The sequence below is a fragment of the Anser anser genome (genome assembly GCF_964211835.1).
Source record: "Anser anser genome assembly, chromosome: Z".
Taxonomy (NCBI): domain Eukaryota; kingdom Metazoa; phylum Chordata; class Aves; order Anseriformes; family Anatidae; genus Anser; species Anser anser.
In genome coordinates this window covers 22,433,592-22,451,140 of record NC_139723.1, presented here as the reverse complement: position 1 = coordinate 22,451,140, position 17,549 = coordinate 22,433,592, and the positions used below count along the sequence as shown (strand labels likewise).

Genomic DNA, 17,549 nt, shown 5'->3' with positions numbered 1-17,549 from the left:
TGGAATTTTTGTGATCTCCTCCCCTTCCCCATCCCCTCCCATCTCTGGTCTCGTTACATGGTATATTTTCCATAAAGTTAAAATACTTTAAATCATATTTTATTTTATTTTATTTTATTTTATTTTATTTTATTTTATTTTATTTTATTTTATTTTATTTTATTTTATTTTATTTTATTTTATTTTATTTTATTTTATTTTATTATTTTATTTTAATTTATTTATTTATTTATTTATTTATTTTTTCCTGAATGAGGGGAAAATCATTTATATTATAGATGTACATTTTACTAAAAATATGAAACCTAGTTTAAGAGTTGATGTCATGGCCATAAATCATATAAAATAACATTGTAAATGAGATAACTGTAACATTATATTCTGTGGGCAAGGTTAATAGATTCAATGTAACTCTAGCAAGAAATTGTAGCTGACATTTCCCTATTTCTTTCAGAAGAGCCTTTATAAATCCTTAAATTGTAAATTGGACTGGATTAAGTCTCAGTGGAGAAAATCCTAGATTTAGTGTTTTTAATTTCCTAAGTTACTGAGTAGGAACAAACTTTATAGCTATAGCCAAACATGATTGGAGCAGTCTGTCAAGTTTCTTTGTTATTCACAGACAATACCTTTACTATTAAAACAAATCTACCAATGTTGTTAACAACAGTTAATTTACAATGTACCCAACACTATGTGCACAGGTGGCCTAATTTTATTTTATTTTTTTCTATGTATCAGTCTTGGAAATGCCTTAACACAGCTTCTTTCACCTTTGTCACTCAGCAGAATTCAAAAGAACTGAATGTATCCGAAGATGGAATCAGTCTCCTCCTTATTATTATTATTATTTTCTTTCTTTCCTGATGCTAATCCCTTGTTTGGGTGATTTTACAACAATATGTGTTGGAAATTTTTCAAATGGCTCAAACTGAACTAATGCCCTTGAAGGTCTCCCAGTGAACTTGGCGTGTCATTAAAGCACTTCAACATTGTGTTCTCTGTAGAAAATTTAATGTCTTCTAAGCGAAAAAGGATACCCGGCACTTAAATAAGCGAGAAGCTCTTACAAGTGATCTCCTAGCAAAATGCTGAAATGGCATAAATTACAGTGGGCTACCATCATGATTTAAGAAATTGTTTCTGCCTCTAAAGACAAAGTATTTTCAGGGAGTTTATTGTTCCGTGGTGTGGGTGAGCATGGTCTTCTCCATTCTTGATACACAACTGTGTGTCCCTCTTGAGTCCTGCACTCCATTACTTTATATGCATTTGTGTTACTTATGAGAGTAAAACAGAGACATTTCCAGACTTGAAACCGTGGTTCCATTTTAGGCAACATAAAGTTAAAATAATTAAACATTGAAAATACCATATAGAATTTGTTAGGTTTTTAGAATTAATTTCATTTTTAGCTTTAGATTACTTTTCAGTTCTAAGGTACCTTCTAGACATTTCAGGAGACCTGATTTTCCTCACTACATTTGCTGATTTATAAGCACTGTTTTTATCACAGGGAAATATTTAAAACTATGTGCATTTTTAACACAAAGGTAATCAGTCCTTTGGAAATATTTCACATACAAAGATTAATAATTTACATATGTTGCCATGGCAACTATATTATCAAAGTGTAATAAGTCTAGACTGTGCTATTCATGCCCTTTGCAAGGAAAATCAAATGTAAATATCAAGTTTTTGATTCAAGCTGCTTAGAATAATTTACTAAGCTTAAAACAATAGGGTAGGTTTTTTCTTTTTTCTCTTCTCTTGGATTGTCTGCTTTCAGAATGAATTGGAAAGCTTCTCAGTATACCCACATTTTTTCCTGTGTGAGTTAATATGTTATGCTCTCAGACTTTTTCAAAAGATGTCCCTTCTGTGCCTATTTTAAGTAATTCCGATTCAACAGTGACAAGAAAAAGATTCATTAATATAATGATAAACTGTTTCTTAATCAATAATAGACACAAGTGCTTTTCATTTACCTATGGGACAGGTGGGTGCAAAACGTCCTTCAAAATAAATTGTCTCCCTTTATCACTTTATTAATTTTAGAGAAAGACTTGACTATGATGAAAACTAAGCCTTTAGAGAGCTCTGCAGCCTCAAGTGATGGTGTTCACTTGTTCTAAGAGAAAGATCATTTGGATTGCAAGCTGATGTGGTTGTACTGCTTCCTTCTTAATCTCACCATCTGCATTATTTTTGTATATATAAATTGGAAAGAAAAACATTTGAAAATCTGTTTCTAATTTATTTATATTATTTGTGAAGTCATGACATGCAGTATTGATTGTAGTTAAATATGCCACAATCAGACAAAGTGTCTGACATGGATTTTGAACACTATGTGGTAATTTTTTGTTGCATCATTAAATATATGAAATGGCTTCCACATGAGAGTTATGATTCTTGGGCTTAAAAAAATCCTTGCTCTGAGGGTGGGGGAAAAGCAGTGGTGGTTACAACATAATGTCAGGAGTGACATGGAGAAAGTGAATGAAAAATAGCTGACAGTACATAAATAAAGAGACAGTTTTTCAGAAAGTGAGTAAAGTCCTTTCCACAGACTACATGAATGCTTGATGTTTACAATAGTTCAAAAAGCAGATGAGCAATAAATGTGAAAAATCTAGTTCCAGTGGTTAAACACAAAGATGTGACCTTTGCCTCAGGAGGTCCTGGTGTTTAAAAATGGTGGAGGCTGGAAGGCATTTTGGAGAATTTTCATTGTGTAATATTTCTTTTTCTTATACGCAGGCTCAATAGGTGTTCCCCATTGGCCACTCTCGGAGAAGGGTTACAAGACATGATAGATATGTGATGTAGCCTTGTAAGATTTTTTTTTTTTTTTTCATAACAAAACCAGAAGAACAGAAGAAAAAAGAAGAAAGATATTTTGAAGTTTTTTTAAAAAGAAGTATGCATCTCTTGGAAGCACCTAAGTTACCAACTGAATGAACATCTGTATGTGCATTTCTCCAAGAGCCTGTACTGGTGGTTTTGATCTCTACACCTATAAAGTCCAGAATGGGATCTTCTATAAAAATACTGGGAAGTTTAATGGAAAACTTAGAGTTTCTTCACTTAGAGACATAGAAATATTGGATGCAATTTCCTGTGTCCTGTCTGCAACATCTACAAAACAAAACTTGTGCAAAACCTAATCATAACATGATCTATATCTGTTTCTTTTCCTACAAAAGAGAAGTTAATGCTATAGCCTACTGTCCTGGTTCCAGTTAGGACAGAGTTAATTTTCCTCCTAGTAGCTGGTAGGGTGCTATGTTTTGGATTAGGATGAGAAGAGCGCTGATAACATGCTGATGTTTTAATTGTTGCAGAGCAGTGTTTACACCAGGCCAAGGACTTTTCGGCTTCTCGCTCTGTCCTGCCAGCGAGCAGGCTGGGGGTGCAGCAGGAGCTGGGAGGGGACAGACCCAGGACAGCTGACCCAAAGTGGCCAAAGGGGTATTCCATACCATCTGACGTCATGCTAAACAATATATAGGGGTGGCTGGCCGGGGTGGGGGGGCCGGCTGCTCGGGAATAGGCTGGGCATCGGTCAGCGGGTGGTGAGCAATTGCATTGTGCATCACTTGTTTTCTTACACATTATTATTGTTAATACTATTATCATTATCACTATTATTATTATTATTGTTATTATTATATTCCTTATATTCCTTATATTATTATTTTCCTGTCTTAATAAACTGTCTTTATCTCAACTCACCGGCTTCACTTTCCCGTTTCTCTCCCCCATCCCAGAGAGGGAGGGGGGAGGGTGAGCGAACGGCTGTGTGGTGTTTAGCTGCCAGCCGGGTTAAACCACAACACCTACTTTCAGTTTGGAAGTTTGGAATGAACTAGGCATTTTCTAGCAGCTCATGCATGGCAAATCTGTGAACATGTTTCATATGATAAGTCTTATAAGCTGGAGTGGGTGAAAACTCCTAGGAGCACAGCAGGTTTATATAGATGAGGTCAGAAGACCTTATCTTAGGACTTAGGACTGAGTCAGAATTGGCTTCCCCTTACATTAGTCATTCGCTCTGGCTTGAGAAAAATGTGATTGAAATTGTGATGATTAGTACACTCAAAAAAAAAAATTGTACTTGTAGGATTTGGTTTCTTTTCAATCAAGAATACTTGAACGTGTTTGTAAAAGCTTAGGGTTAAATGGCAGTGCCAACAGAAGGCAGTTAGACTTAATGATCTTAAGTCAATTTTCCATTAAATTCACAGCTCAAAAATTATTGTATGTAGTCTACCTTGTTGCAGTGTCGTTATAGGTCAGTGTAAAGGTGTAGGTGCACACGGAAGAGGCTTATATTACCACAGATAATGATGAGTCTGTTTCAAGTGTACGTTGAGAATGCCAGTTTTCCAAGTAAGATCCAACTACCTTTTACCAGAAATGTCAAATAAATCTGTAGGGAAAACAACTCTCATTTTTTGCAGTCTTTTGCTTAAGAAAAAAATAATATATCTGCAGTATTTATTTATTTATTTATTTATTTATTTTCCTTTGTTCCACTTATTTAATTTTCCCAGGCTTGGAAGGTTTTGTATACTGCATGTTAAAAATATCTTTCTTCATTGGAATTCTTCTTTTAAGAAATAAATATATAAATGAGTAAAAATCATGTTATTTGTGAACAATCTCTAGTCTGGATATCTAAAATTTTAAATATTCAAAACCCTTCTGCTTGCAGTATGTTCTATATTCTTCTGTCGTCTTAGCAGTGAACATTAGACTGCACTCCACAGGTTTTTTTAGGTCTTATTGTCTTCAAAGAAACTTCTAAAAATATACTAAAAAAATAACAGTACTACTAATTATACTACTAAAATATACTACTAAATATACTACTAAAAATAACAGTAATAAGAATAGAAGTATTTTGAAAAAATAAATCCTTTAATACAGTGCTATGTTATTGCTTTCTAGAATAGTTAATAAAAATATTTTTATAAGAATATTAAAACAAACTGTCAACAATTGTCTGGAGCACAATAGACACAGGTGTTGAAATATCCATCATTTATAGGTATATCATTATTTCACTATTTTAAAATATATCAAGGCTTTCTCCTTACCTCAGTGGATCTATCAGTGATTTGAAATTAAAATTGAAAGTTCGGTACAAAAAGTTACACTAGCACAGGAGACGCATAAAGCCTGTGAAGTCAGACAAAGCTCTATGTGTCCAGTAAGATTGAACATGCATATAGAAATAAACACAGAGAAGCTTAAACAATTAATATTTTTGGCTTTTGGAGGGATAAAGGGAAGCCAGAATGATGACCCTTTTTTTTTTATGACACAATTTTTTTTAGAACAATTGTGGTATGAACATGGAATATCTCTTAGAAAGTACCCTCCCCTCCAATTTTGAACAAAAAAATACGTAAAAAGAAAATTCAATAGTATCAATTGTGATAAATTAGCGGGTGTTTGTTCATTGTCTTTAAAAGGAATTCAGAGAATCTGCTGAGAAGATAAGGTTTTGCAATTTACGACCTTGTTAAGGGGAAGACTAAGCAAGTAGATAGTGGGGAGGGGGTGTTGGATAAAAGCCCTTTGTAAAACAAAGACTCTGTGAAATACTGTTTGCCGCTTTACTACCCTTGAACACGAGCACAACGCATGATCATTGAAAGAAACAGAACGAACTGCGCAGCTTCAGAAGATTCAACAAGTCCTGACAAGCCGAAACTTGGATGCTATAAAACAGCGACACTGAAAAGGGAAAGTTGCGTGCTGTGATGGAGCGGAGACTCCCCAGCCGCCCAGCGCTGTTTTGCTTGTACCTGCTTACTTAATTAATAAATTATCTTCGACCAGAAAATGGCGTGGTCTCGCTTATAACATCAATAAATTAATCCCCCTAAGAATTCAATTTAGAAGGAATAAATTTGGTCTTGTAAATATTTTACTAATTCCACTCACTGACAATAGTGTGTTAATGAGTAAGAGAATTGTAGTTGTATATACACATTTATGTGTATACATTACCCAGATTTTATGTGTGTACATTATACAGATTTTATTTTTATTTTTTAAATACTTGAAAAAATAGAGACTATAAAAGAAAAAAAAAAACATTTAGCAGAAAACACATAAGACACTGTTTTCAGATGACATTTCATTTTTTAAAAGCAGTTAAGGAACAGTATTTTCTCTGCATTTTCCAAACATGTGTAGGCCGATGCTCTTTGCTTGAAAAGCCAGATTCAGGAGTTCTCTTGTAAATGTACCCCAGATAATTAAGAGATGGGGTATGTAGTTTCTGGCTAGACAGAAAGAGTTGGGTGAGTCACAGGGGAGGTTCGCTACTCAGGTTGACCCTGTTGGAGCTTTCTGAAAACAGTCTCAGATTCCAAACACTCTCAGCTGTCAGGTACCATGTAACTTCCAACTGTCAATTAAGTGGATGAATTTTGCATATTTCCTGGAGAATATGGCTCATCCATGCTCCTACCTGTTTGTGCTGGGAAATTTGGGTGTTGGCTGAATCCTTTTGTTCCAGTGATAGAATCAGGGCTGTGACATTAGTGACAGGTCTTTAGTCTATAGCTGCCTTTCAGAAGTTGTCACAATATACTGAACTCCAACATTTGTCATCCGAATAAAGTGTCTTCATTTGCAGATGTTACAAAGTCATCTTAAGAATTGCTTGGATGCATTGGATGACAGCCACACAAGGAAAAATATTGATATTGAACTCCTGCCTGCAAATCTAAACCCTGTCTTCCCAAAGAGCTGGGCTCTTCATTGATTGGGGGACTCAGTTATATGTGTCTTTTGCAAGAGGTCTACCATCAGAAAAAGATAATCTCATTTTTACCAGATCTTTACTGAATCTGTAAGGTGTATCTGGTGTTTGAGGCACAAAATGAAAATTCCTTTAGGTGAGAAGTACTGAGGTCTGTGACTGTGGCAGTACTGTTTGGATTTTTTTAGCAATTTACCATCTGAGAGTATTTCATACAGGTTAGATAATTGAAATTGGGGAGGAGGCTATTTTCTTTGCCCAAAACTACATGATAGATTTAGCAGATGTATTTGTTTGCTGTAGCACATCGTTTTTAGCAGAGGAAGACACACAGAAATTCCTTAATATTGCAGCATACCCACATGTGTAACATACTTTTAGGGTAAAGTTCCTATTTCCTCTCTGTCCTACTAGGAAAGAAAGAAGTCTCTTCAGAGTAAAACAGCGAGTTATGATATACCCATTTAATGTTAAATGTAGCTTCAGAGGATGAGAGGAGTCATCTAACATATATTACTTGTTTATCTTGTAATATTTAGTTCTGAATTAAGTGTCTAAAATTTAGTAATCTAAGTGAGAAAAATACGAATCCCATGCTGTGTGATTGTGGCAACAATTACCATAGCTGTGTTAAGCAGGTGGGTCCATGAAAAGGGAAAAAAAAAAAAAAAGGATGGAATTTCAGTAAGAGATTTTTTTTTGTTTGCGTTTTTTTTTTTTAATATATATATCAGTATTGAGGTGCTTTTTTTTTTTTTGAAATAGTGGATTTGAGATTTTAATTCTTTTTAATATCTCTATTTTTTAATTTTTTATTTCTATTTTTATATATTAATATCTATTTTTAATTTCTAGATCTTCAAAATCCTGTGTCTGTGCATGCAGAAATGCAGAAAGAGCATCCTGAATGCAGTTTCCTTGCTTAAAATTCTAAGTCTAAAATTCTAAAAATTTCTAGCCAATAAGGGCACAGATTAATTACAGAAAAGAGATATGGTTTAAATTTCAGGAAAATATTTTTAACAATAGAAACTGAGGAGAACTTTATATGAAATGATTGTGGAAAGCTGTATGGTTAGAGAAGAATACGAAAATAGGGAAAAGTTTCTTCCCTTTAGTATTTACGGACAAATCTGGTAAGTATCTGAAAATAAAAAGGTATAGCAGGTTCTGAACTACGGTAGGAAAATAGACAAGATGGCCTTTTGAGGTTCCTTCTGACAGCACTGTACTTGTATAATGATCACATTACAGAAGATTTAGCAGGGTTATTGATATTTAATCCAGAAGAGGTATAATTATTAGACTAATTAGGCTTATAGGATAATTTAAGTTGGAAAGTACTACTGGAAGTCGTCTGGCCCAAACACCTGCTTTAAAGTTCGATCAGGTTGCCTAGGGCCTTGTCTACCTGAATTTGAACATCTTAAAAGACAGAGTCCACACCTTTATTTCTTCACATCTCTCAAGGAAAAAAAAAAATATATATATATATATATTTGTATTTGGTTAACGGTTTAGTCCTGTTGTTGCAGATTGTCACCACTGTCATCATTCTTCTTCAGGATAGGCAAATCCATCTCTCTCTACTCCTTGTGTGAAACTTGATGGAGTGATGATAAGTGTGCTTGCTCCTGAAAACACTGTAGACATAAATAAAATCTCTTCAGATTTGTCTGGGCAAGAGATAACTGGGTGCTTTTGATAATTATGCTCTGTGACCTTGTGTTTTAACACCTTTCCTTGCATACTTAAACAAGGAAAAGGAACAGTTTCTGGTTGCATGGTACCAGGAATGAAAAATAATTTTAAAAAGTACCGCAGGCAGAAGAATAGAGCAATTACAAACTCTGTCAGAGATGATACTCTCTGGGAATGCAAAGACAATTGAAAGAAGACTCCTGGAGGGAATTTCCTACACTGCTTGTCCTATATCTGCAAGCAACAAGAGCTAGTAAAATGGAGATAATCCAAAGGTTACCACCTTTGGCTCTTTGCCTTATTTGGTTCTGTGCATCACAGGATGTATTCAGCAGTTTTCAGTTAAACAGAGAAGGTTGAATACAACACAGTTATTCAGCTGACAGGGAGGGTTATTAAATGCTGTGCAACAGTATCATATGGACTTAGGGACTGAAAAGCATTGCTGTTGAGAGTTAAAGAAGCCAAATTTTTCAGAGGGCAAGTGGTTGAGTATCTGATTAAAAAAAAAAAAAATAAAAAATATTTACTACCTTAGAGTGGAGCAGGAAAATTTTTGACAACCTTTTGCAAAACAACCAAGATATTTTCTGCAGGGAAAGCCTAAAGACCAAATGCTTGTTAGACAGTGCTCAGACTGTCTTCTGGAGGTAACTGAGAATTCAAACAGCCCAAACACAAAGGACAACATTTTTGAAAGGAGCAAAAATGTTCACTACTCTGCAAGTGAGCTAAAATGCGAGTTTGTTACTACCAAGCTTAAAACAAATGTCAGCCCCCATGGTGTTATCATAGTGGATCTTGTCTTTCTTTGTAAGGAAGGGAGAATGTCAGATAGAGGAAAGTATCTAGGGAGAAAGTTGAAGATGCTTTCCAGAATAAGGAAACTTTCAGAAGAACACAGACTAGAGTGACAGAGACTCAGCTGTCCCATAAGTTGTCATTAGAAACATTAGACATGAAGATGACCTAAAACTATTGGGCAAAGAGGTGATAGTCAAGGTATTTTTCATCATAGAACAGACTGAGGAATGCTGAAATTTGATTCTCTAGGTTGCTTTAGGTTGTGCTGTTGAAAAGCACAAAATTTCATTGCAGAGACGCAAGATGGTTAAGCTCAACATCAGAATTAAAACATTTTTTGCTAACAAGGTAAAAGATTTTGAATTCTTTGGATATTTCTCTCTCTTTCTACTGTCAGACTGTCAAGAGGTTAAGATGACACATGGTCTATGCTAGCCGAATCATGCTGAGGGTCTTATTGTCTGAGATGTTCTCACCACATTACTTCAGAGTTTGAGGGTGGTATTCTTGCCTTGCCTGGTTTCTCCAGGCATGGTCAGATTCTGGGAAGGGGTCTCCTCTGGTGTTTTGTCACTGGAGTATGTCAGCTTTGCTCTGAAAGAGCTCTAGGCTCACCTCCAAGTGACCTCTCTAAGTAGCATCAACGGTATTGCCGATAATTTATTAGTTCTGTGGCCTTAAACTTTTGTTCCTTCACTTAGGCATTACTTGTAAAGTGGATGTGATTTGTATTTGTCTCTTCCAATTGCTATATTTGCAATTTGATAGTTGTATAAAAACAATCTCAGGAGTTGGTTTTTTTTTTGTTTGTTTTGTTTTGTTTCTTTGCTTGTTTTTGTAAAGCTTACCTGAGGGTGCTGGGGAGCTAAATGCTGCAATCTACCTTTGTAAGTTCTTCCTGAAATTTACTTATGAGTTCATTGCAGAACACAACTTCCCACAAGGTCACACATCCATCTGAAGAATGTAATTAAAGTAACCTGATCCCATCGTTTAATATGACTTTTAAAGAGACTATATTTTTAAGTTGATCCTTGCACCATATACTGTTTCGATTCAATGTTTCAGTTTGCTTCAGTTGTGCAGGTAGTGCACTAGAGAGATGTCTCTTACACACACTCCTCTTTCTTGTCTTCTTGTCCGTACCTTCCCATATACTGTACCCTGTATATTCTAGTTCCTTGCTCTCCCTCCCTCTCTCTCTCTCTCTCTTTTGTATTATGCTTGAATTGTCTGTAATAAATCCTTATCTCAATCGCTTATTCTAAGAATTCTCACACCAGCAGTGATTCATTGGTATATCTGAGATCATAATTTAGACCACTGTGTTCAGAAAGGCCTACGACAGCTGTATCTGTCCTTCAGGAAATATTTCATTGGTGCAAAATATTAACAGCGAGGTACACTGCAGTCTTCTCACTAGGGTCTGCTGTGATTAGATGCAGCATGATGGAGACTGACTTGGAAGCATGCATTATCATTAGAACAGTCCTTTTGTGAGCAAACAGAGAGGTTGATAAGTACATGAATATAAATTAGCTTGGTGGACTTGGACTAGTGTGGTCATTAGCTGGGTCGAGTGTTCCTATTCCATATAATTGTTTGGTGCACCTGAATTAATTTGAGTGTTTAAAAACTGCATATCAATTCTGTGTTGCAGGATGTAAAGCTTTAGACTAATCCCTTTAATACTCTTCAATATAAACACCTTAATCAAGCAACAGCTTTATAATTAGTTCTACTTTCAGACTAGATATAATTTACTCCTTTAATTACTCATAACTTATTCCAACTTTTAATCACAATGATTAGACATCAGAATGTAAACTTAAATGGTCTCTCATAGAAACTGGAAGAACTGCAAAGGACAAGTTTGTAAAAACCCGAGTTTACAGAACAAAGGTTCTGCCCTTCACACCTTTTTTTTTTTTTTTCTGTGACTTCACTAAGAGTATTTATTTTTTCTGCCTTTTAATCATGTGATTAAAATCATAGGATTAAATGCAAGAGTTATATTATTTTTTAAGTGTTATTTTGATGGAATTATGTATATTTGATTTGTTGTGTATGAAAAATGCTAACATGATTATAATATCGCCTACATACAGTAAAACCCCTGAAAACCTAGTACAGATTACCTTCCCAAGATGGGCTGATCTATTCTCCTTTTTATCTGTTTTCCCAGTTAACATTTGGAAGAACAAATCATCTTCACAAGAATGTTTGGAATTTTCAGGTAACATTGTTTGGAGAACAGCATTTTAAATTGTCTTAAATTGACATTTAAATTAAATCTATTAAGACAATTATTTGTGTTAATTACATGTGTGGATTATACAAAAACATACCTGTTCAGCTTCAGTAAAGCTGTAGAAGAGAAACATGGCAAAGTATTATTAAATATTAATGAATATACTTTTAATAATCAATTGAACAGCACTTACTATATATTGACTCTCCTAACAAATTTTATGCTCCAAATTTATGTCCTGGCCTGACAAAATTCTTTTCATTTCAACCACTGGGGCTGAGAGAACACTACAAAATTAATATGTCTTTTTTCTCCTGCCTGATATGTTGTTGGCTCTATAGAAAAACTAGAAAGTAAACACTTATTCAACTCTCTTAGAAAAAAATAAAATAAAAAAAAAATAAAAAAGCACACACATTTAACTACACATGTATACTTCATTAAAGCTATTTTGAAAGTATTATCTTACTTAAAGATAATACTAAAACTGCTCTACTGAAAAAATGGTATTAAAATGCATGTAATAGGACTCGTTAGTAAGGAAAATGTATTCTCTTACAGTTGCTGGTCCAGCAGTTGGTTCAGTTTGTCTTTATAGATATATTCCTTTGAGGTGATTGGTAATGACTAGCCCAAAGGCCTGGTACACTGCAAAGGACCCTTTTCATCAATACAACTTCTTGTTATGTCGAAGATGCTATGAAGGAGCGGTGATGTATGCCAGAAAGTGCTCAGATTTGGATAACTGGGGAGAAAGACTGTGGGACATGTGAATATCTCTTGACCAATGTGTTGGCTCAACCCCAGAAGTTCTGCTTCAGAGTAGAGCAGGCCCATTGGCAATTAATAGCATTGTATTTGTCTCAGACATCTGAAAATATTCATATTTAATGAGTTTTGCAGTCCTTCAGGTTAAATGCCAACTCTAGACCAAAACTTGTTTTTAGTTTAGGGTAACCACAATTATATTATTCCAAACATGACTTCTGCAATTAAGTGATTTACAAATAAGTTGACATTTATTATTAGGTAAAAGACTGCAGCAATTCTCTATACAGAAGAAGTAATCCTTCTCAGTAACAAAAGTTACTGAAGAAGAGAAGGAAACCTGAGGATCAATATCAGAGGAGATGAAGCAGTAAGAAGTACCAGTAGTTGTGGGAGAATAAGAGTTGTTACCTCCTTATTGCTGTTCCCTCTCCTGTCTGGAGACTGACATATGCTTGGCTCCCATTCCCAGGTAGGTTTCTTCATAAAGTCCATGTTTGCATGTTTGGGGATAGGGAATGTGGTTTCTGGGACTCCCAAGGAGCCAGTGTGTGTGGCTATGCCAGACACTATACCCAGCACATGGTTTTCCTCACACAGTTATATTCTGAACCAGAACATCTCTGCCTTCCAGAAATACCCATCATACAACAGAAAGCATAAAGGCTGCTATGGCAAATGGCTGTGGCAGTGTTAAATCAGATTTTTAAACCAGAGTGTATTCTCTGCAATGGAAATTTGAATTAACACTATGTCTTTCAAATACTCTCCTCTTCATGACTCCTCACCTACTGTAATGCATTTGAATAAGACTGAATCTGCCACTGATCCGGATTAAGGAAGTCAAGACTAAATTTAAATTATATTGCCAATGAAAAGTATTGGAATTAAAATAGCAAAAGCTGATGTAGAGAATATTTGGTTAGGACGATTCAACATGTATTTCCTGTTTACCAACTTGCTTTTTTCATTATATATATATATATATTTAATGTTAACATTAATATGTAGCTCTTTCTTTCCCCTATTTTATAATTTCCTTACATTGTTGAATAAAAAATGAGGTTAAAATGGGGAACATTTCCTAAAATTCTACTTTTACTTCTTTTGATTTTCCCATCGGTGTGGTATTATCTAGTCAAAAAGACTTCCTCCAGCAGCCTTTTGGGAAGCGTTCTTTGTTAAAGGAAGTCTTTTATTTCACTCTACCAGGGAAACGAACCAATTTGATATGATCCTTTTATCACAAAGAAAGGGCACAACTTCTTTATTTTCAAGGTTGTGCATTTTTTCCAACTGTAAAACATACTCCACTATTGAAACCATAATTATATGCACTTGCCAATCAATCTTAACCTACTACAATACGGTTATGGCATTTTATCTAAAAAGTGAAGGATTAAAGGCTTTGACTGAAATGAAAGGTACACACAGCAGGCAGAGTATAATACACATTATTAGATTTCTAGAGAACTAGGTGTAGGAGGTAGGGTTATACCAATATTTGATTTTATTTATTTATTTTTTTTCCCACAGGCATTAAAGAATTATTTAAGGATACCTGCAAAACATTTAGTGTGTGACATTTTGCTTTCCTTTTTGTTCTTTTAACAAACACTTGCAGGATCCCATTTATAAAAGGGTCATATAATGTATACAGTACATAATATTGGGAACTTATGTCTGAAAAAAAAATTAAAAACAAAAACGGAAAATAATGCCTTCTTAAGATATATGTGGTATATATATATGGTGTGTGTATATATATATATATATATACATATATGATTTCTTATATGGTAGAAAGCTCTCATAATGTAGAAGAAATGTAGTCCATGTTTTTTACCAGCAGTATCAGTAGAGTTTGAAATCTGGAAGTTAAACCATGCCATTAATTATCATATCCCCAGCAAGAAATTGAGCTATGAGTTCTGTTCATTAGCTAACTCTGCTCTCAGTTTCCCAGAATAATGCAGAGCCATTAGCGTAGAGACCAAAAACAACAGTGAGACAAAATTCATGTAAATTAGACAATGAGAACATATTTGTACAATTTCATCTGGAAAACTGGTAAGTGGATTTCTATAAATACTTGGGCAGCTTTCACAGAACTAGGAAGGACAGGACATGCTGTGATTGGTATCACTTCTGCATCATGTCCTGCATGGTTAAAAGTAACAGTGGAGAGGAGGGGCTTGATTAATCTGTCATTTTAAGTAACTCATCCAGGGCTAACCAAGATTAGACTACAACCTTACACCTTTTTCCTTTTTCACTTCTTGTAGACATTTTTTTTTTTAATCAATAAAGCCCTGATGTAATTACAGAGATATTTATGAACTGTAAAAATTGGTATTGTTTAACATCTCCTTGCCTGACTGTTGTCAGAACCACAGGAACTAAAAGTTGCTGAATTTACTTGATCATTGTTCAACATCCTCAGTTAACAAGGAGCAAAATATACTGGAGTACAGTGCACTGGTTGGGCTGTTGGTGTCTTCTCTCTGGATTTCTCACTGGGATTTTGGTGCTGCAGAAAGCTGCCAAAATTCTCATTTGTCTTTTATCATCACCACCATCATTGCTGGAAACCAATATTTGAAGTAAATGAGAAGTCCACAGACATTGCCTTACAGCTGAAAAGGACACTAAGGACAGATCTGTAGAGTGCAGCAGTGGGATTTCCACGCAGAAATTTCTATATCTACTATTTCTATATCACATTATATTTTTCTATATCTCACCATAATTTCAATTTCAGCAGTAGATAATTCTATGATTCTATGATTTGGGGATTGGATGAAGACTGTGGCTTCAGTACCCTGACCTAATGTTACAGTCATTGTCCAGCAAACACTGATATTTTGTATGAACCAATTTGCATTCACAGAATCATAGAACCATAGAACGGCTCAGGTTGGAAGGGACCTTAAAAATCAGCTAGTCCCAAACTCCTTGCCATTGGCAGAGACGTCACCCACTAGAACAGATTACCCAAGGCCTCATCCAACCTGGTCTTGAGCACCTTCAGGGATGGGGCATCCACAGCTTCTCTGGGCAATCTGTTCCAATGCCTCAGCACCCTCTGAGTGGAGAATTTCCTCTTAACATCTAATTTAAATCTCCGCTCTTTTAGTTTAAAACCATTCACACTTGTACTATCATTATCTGATTGAGCAAAAGGCTGCTCTCCGTCTATTTTATAAGCCCTCCTTAAGTATTGAAAAAAAGCAAAAAGTTACCCTGGAGCTTTCCCTTCTTTAGGCTGAACAGCCCCAGCTCTCTCAGCCTTTCTTCATAGCAGAGGTGTTCCATCCCTCTGATCACCTTCATGGCCCTCCTCTGGACCTGTTCTAACAGATCAACAGATCTTGTGCTGGAGGACCCAGACCTGGACACAGCACTCCAAGACCTCACAAGGGCAGAGCAGAGGGAAACAGCCCCTCCCTCCACCTGCTGACCACTCCTCTGTTGATGCAGCCCTGGATGCAGCTGGCTTTCTGGGCTGCAAGAGCACACTGATGGCTCATGTTGGGCTTTACATCCACCAGAACCCCTAGGTCCTTCTCTGCAGGGCTCCTCTCAATGAGTTCTTCTCCCAGTCTGTACTCATGTCTGAGATTGCCCCAACCCAGGTGCGGCACCTTGCACTTGGATATGTTGAACCTCATTATATTCACATAGGCCTACTTCTCAAGCTTGTCCAGGTCCCTTGGGATGGCATCCCTTTCTTGTGTTGTATTGACTGCATCACTCAGCTTGGTGTCATCTGCAAACTTGCTGAGGGTGCGCTTGATCCCACTGTCTATGTCATAGATAAAGATATTAAACAACACTTTACTTTTCACTGGCCTCCACCTGGACATAAAGCCTTTGATTACCTTTCTGTGGGTGAGACCTTCAAGCCAATTGCTTATCCACTGAATGGTCCATCCATCAAATCCATCTCTATCCATTTTGGAGATCAGGATGCCATGTGGGACCGAGTCAAATGCCTTACACAAGTCCACATAGATGACACTGATCGGTCTTCCTTTGTCAACTGTCCTATTGGTCAGGCATGATTTACCTTTGGTGAAGTCTTGCTAGCTGTCTCAGATCACCTCTTTGTCTTGCATGTGCCTTGCTTGACATTGCTTCAAGGAGGATCTGTTCCATGATCTTCCCAGGCACAGAACTGAGGCTCACCAGTCTGTAGTTCCTCAGGTCCTCCTTTTGAACCTTTTTAAAAATGAGAGTGATGTTTGCCTTTTTCCACTCACCAGGGACTTCTCCTGACTGCCAGTTTTTTTTTTTTGTTTTTGTTTTTGTTTTTGTTTTTTTCTTTCAGATATGGTGGAGAGAGGCTTAGCAAGTACATCAGATAATTTCTTTAGGACTCAAGGATGCACATCTCCAGGCCCCATAGACTTGTACCTGTTTGTTTTCATCAGCTGATCTTGAACCTGCTCTTCCCTTACAGTGGAAGGGACTTTGCTCCCCCAGCCCTCATCTATGGGTTCAGGGAAACGAAAGACTTGGGAAGCCTGAGAGACCGTGAAGACTGAGTCAAAGAAGTTGTTGAGTACCTCAGTCTTCTCCACGTCACTTGTTACCAGTTCACCTTTCTCATCCATCAGAGGACGAACAGTCCTTGACCTTTCTTTTCTGTCCAATGAATCTATAGGATACTTTCTTATTATTCTTTGCATCTCTTGCAAGCTCAGTTCCATCCATGCTTTGGCTTTCCTGACCTCATCACTGCACTTCCAGATAGCATCCCTGTGCTCTTCTCAGGCCACATATGTCTGCTTCCACAGCCTGTGCATTTCCTTCTTGCACCCCATTTTGACAAACAGGTTCTTGCTCAGCCATCCTGGTTTTCTGCCTTCCCTGCCCACTTTCTCATGTAGCAAAATGGAAAGTTTTTTTGCTCTAAGGAAAACATCCTTAAAGAGTTGCCAGTTCAAGTTCTGTAATGACAACATTATATTTAAACGTCAAAATTTTGATCATCTTTGATGGAGAAAGTTTTTATTACTCCTATTTTCAGATGAGGAAAAAAAGTATTGCACGTTTTATCTTCCAATAAATATTTGTGAAACATTGGGCTAGAAAAACTTGACAGAATGTGATGTTTGAATGGCTAATCACTGGATTTTTTTTATTTTTTTTTTTTAAACTTCAAGCTTTTCATTTAATTCAGTAATTATCCCCTGCCTTCTTCTTGCTCCAGCCTCTCTGTGCCAAAGTGTAGAGTAT

At 36.1% G+C, this 17,549-nt stretch overlaps 1 long non-coding RNA gene across 3 annotated transcripts in view; it reads left to right on the top strand.

Annotated features, from left to right (window-relative positions):
* Nucleotides 1–327: 327 nt before the first annotated feature.
* LOC310889158 overlaps nucleotides 328–17,549 on the top strand; it is a 33,691-nt gene continuing 16,469 nt past the window's right edge. For all 3 annotated transcript variants that reach the window (XR_014576407.1, XR_014576408.1, XR_014576409.1), the window contains exon 1: nucleotides 328–12,780. This is a non-coding gene — a long non-coding RNA (uncharacterized lncRNA). The remainder of the gene's footprint in view (nucleotides 12,781–17,549) is intronic.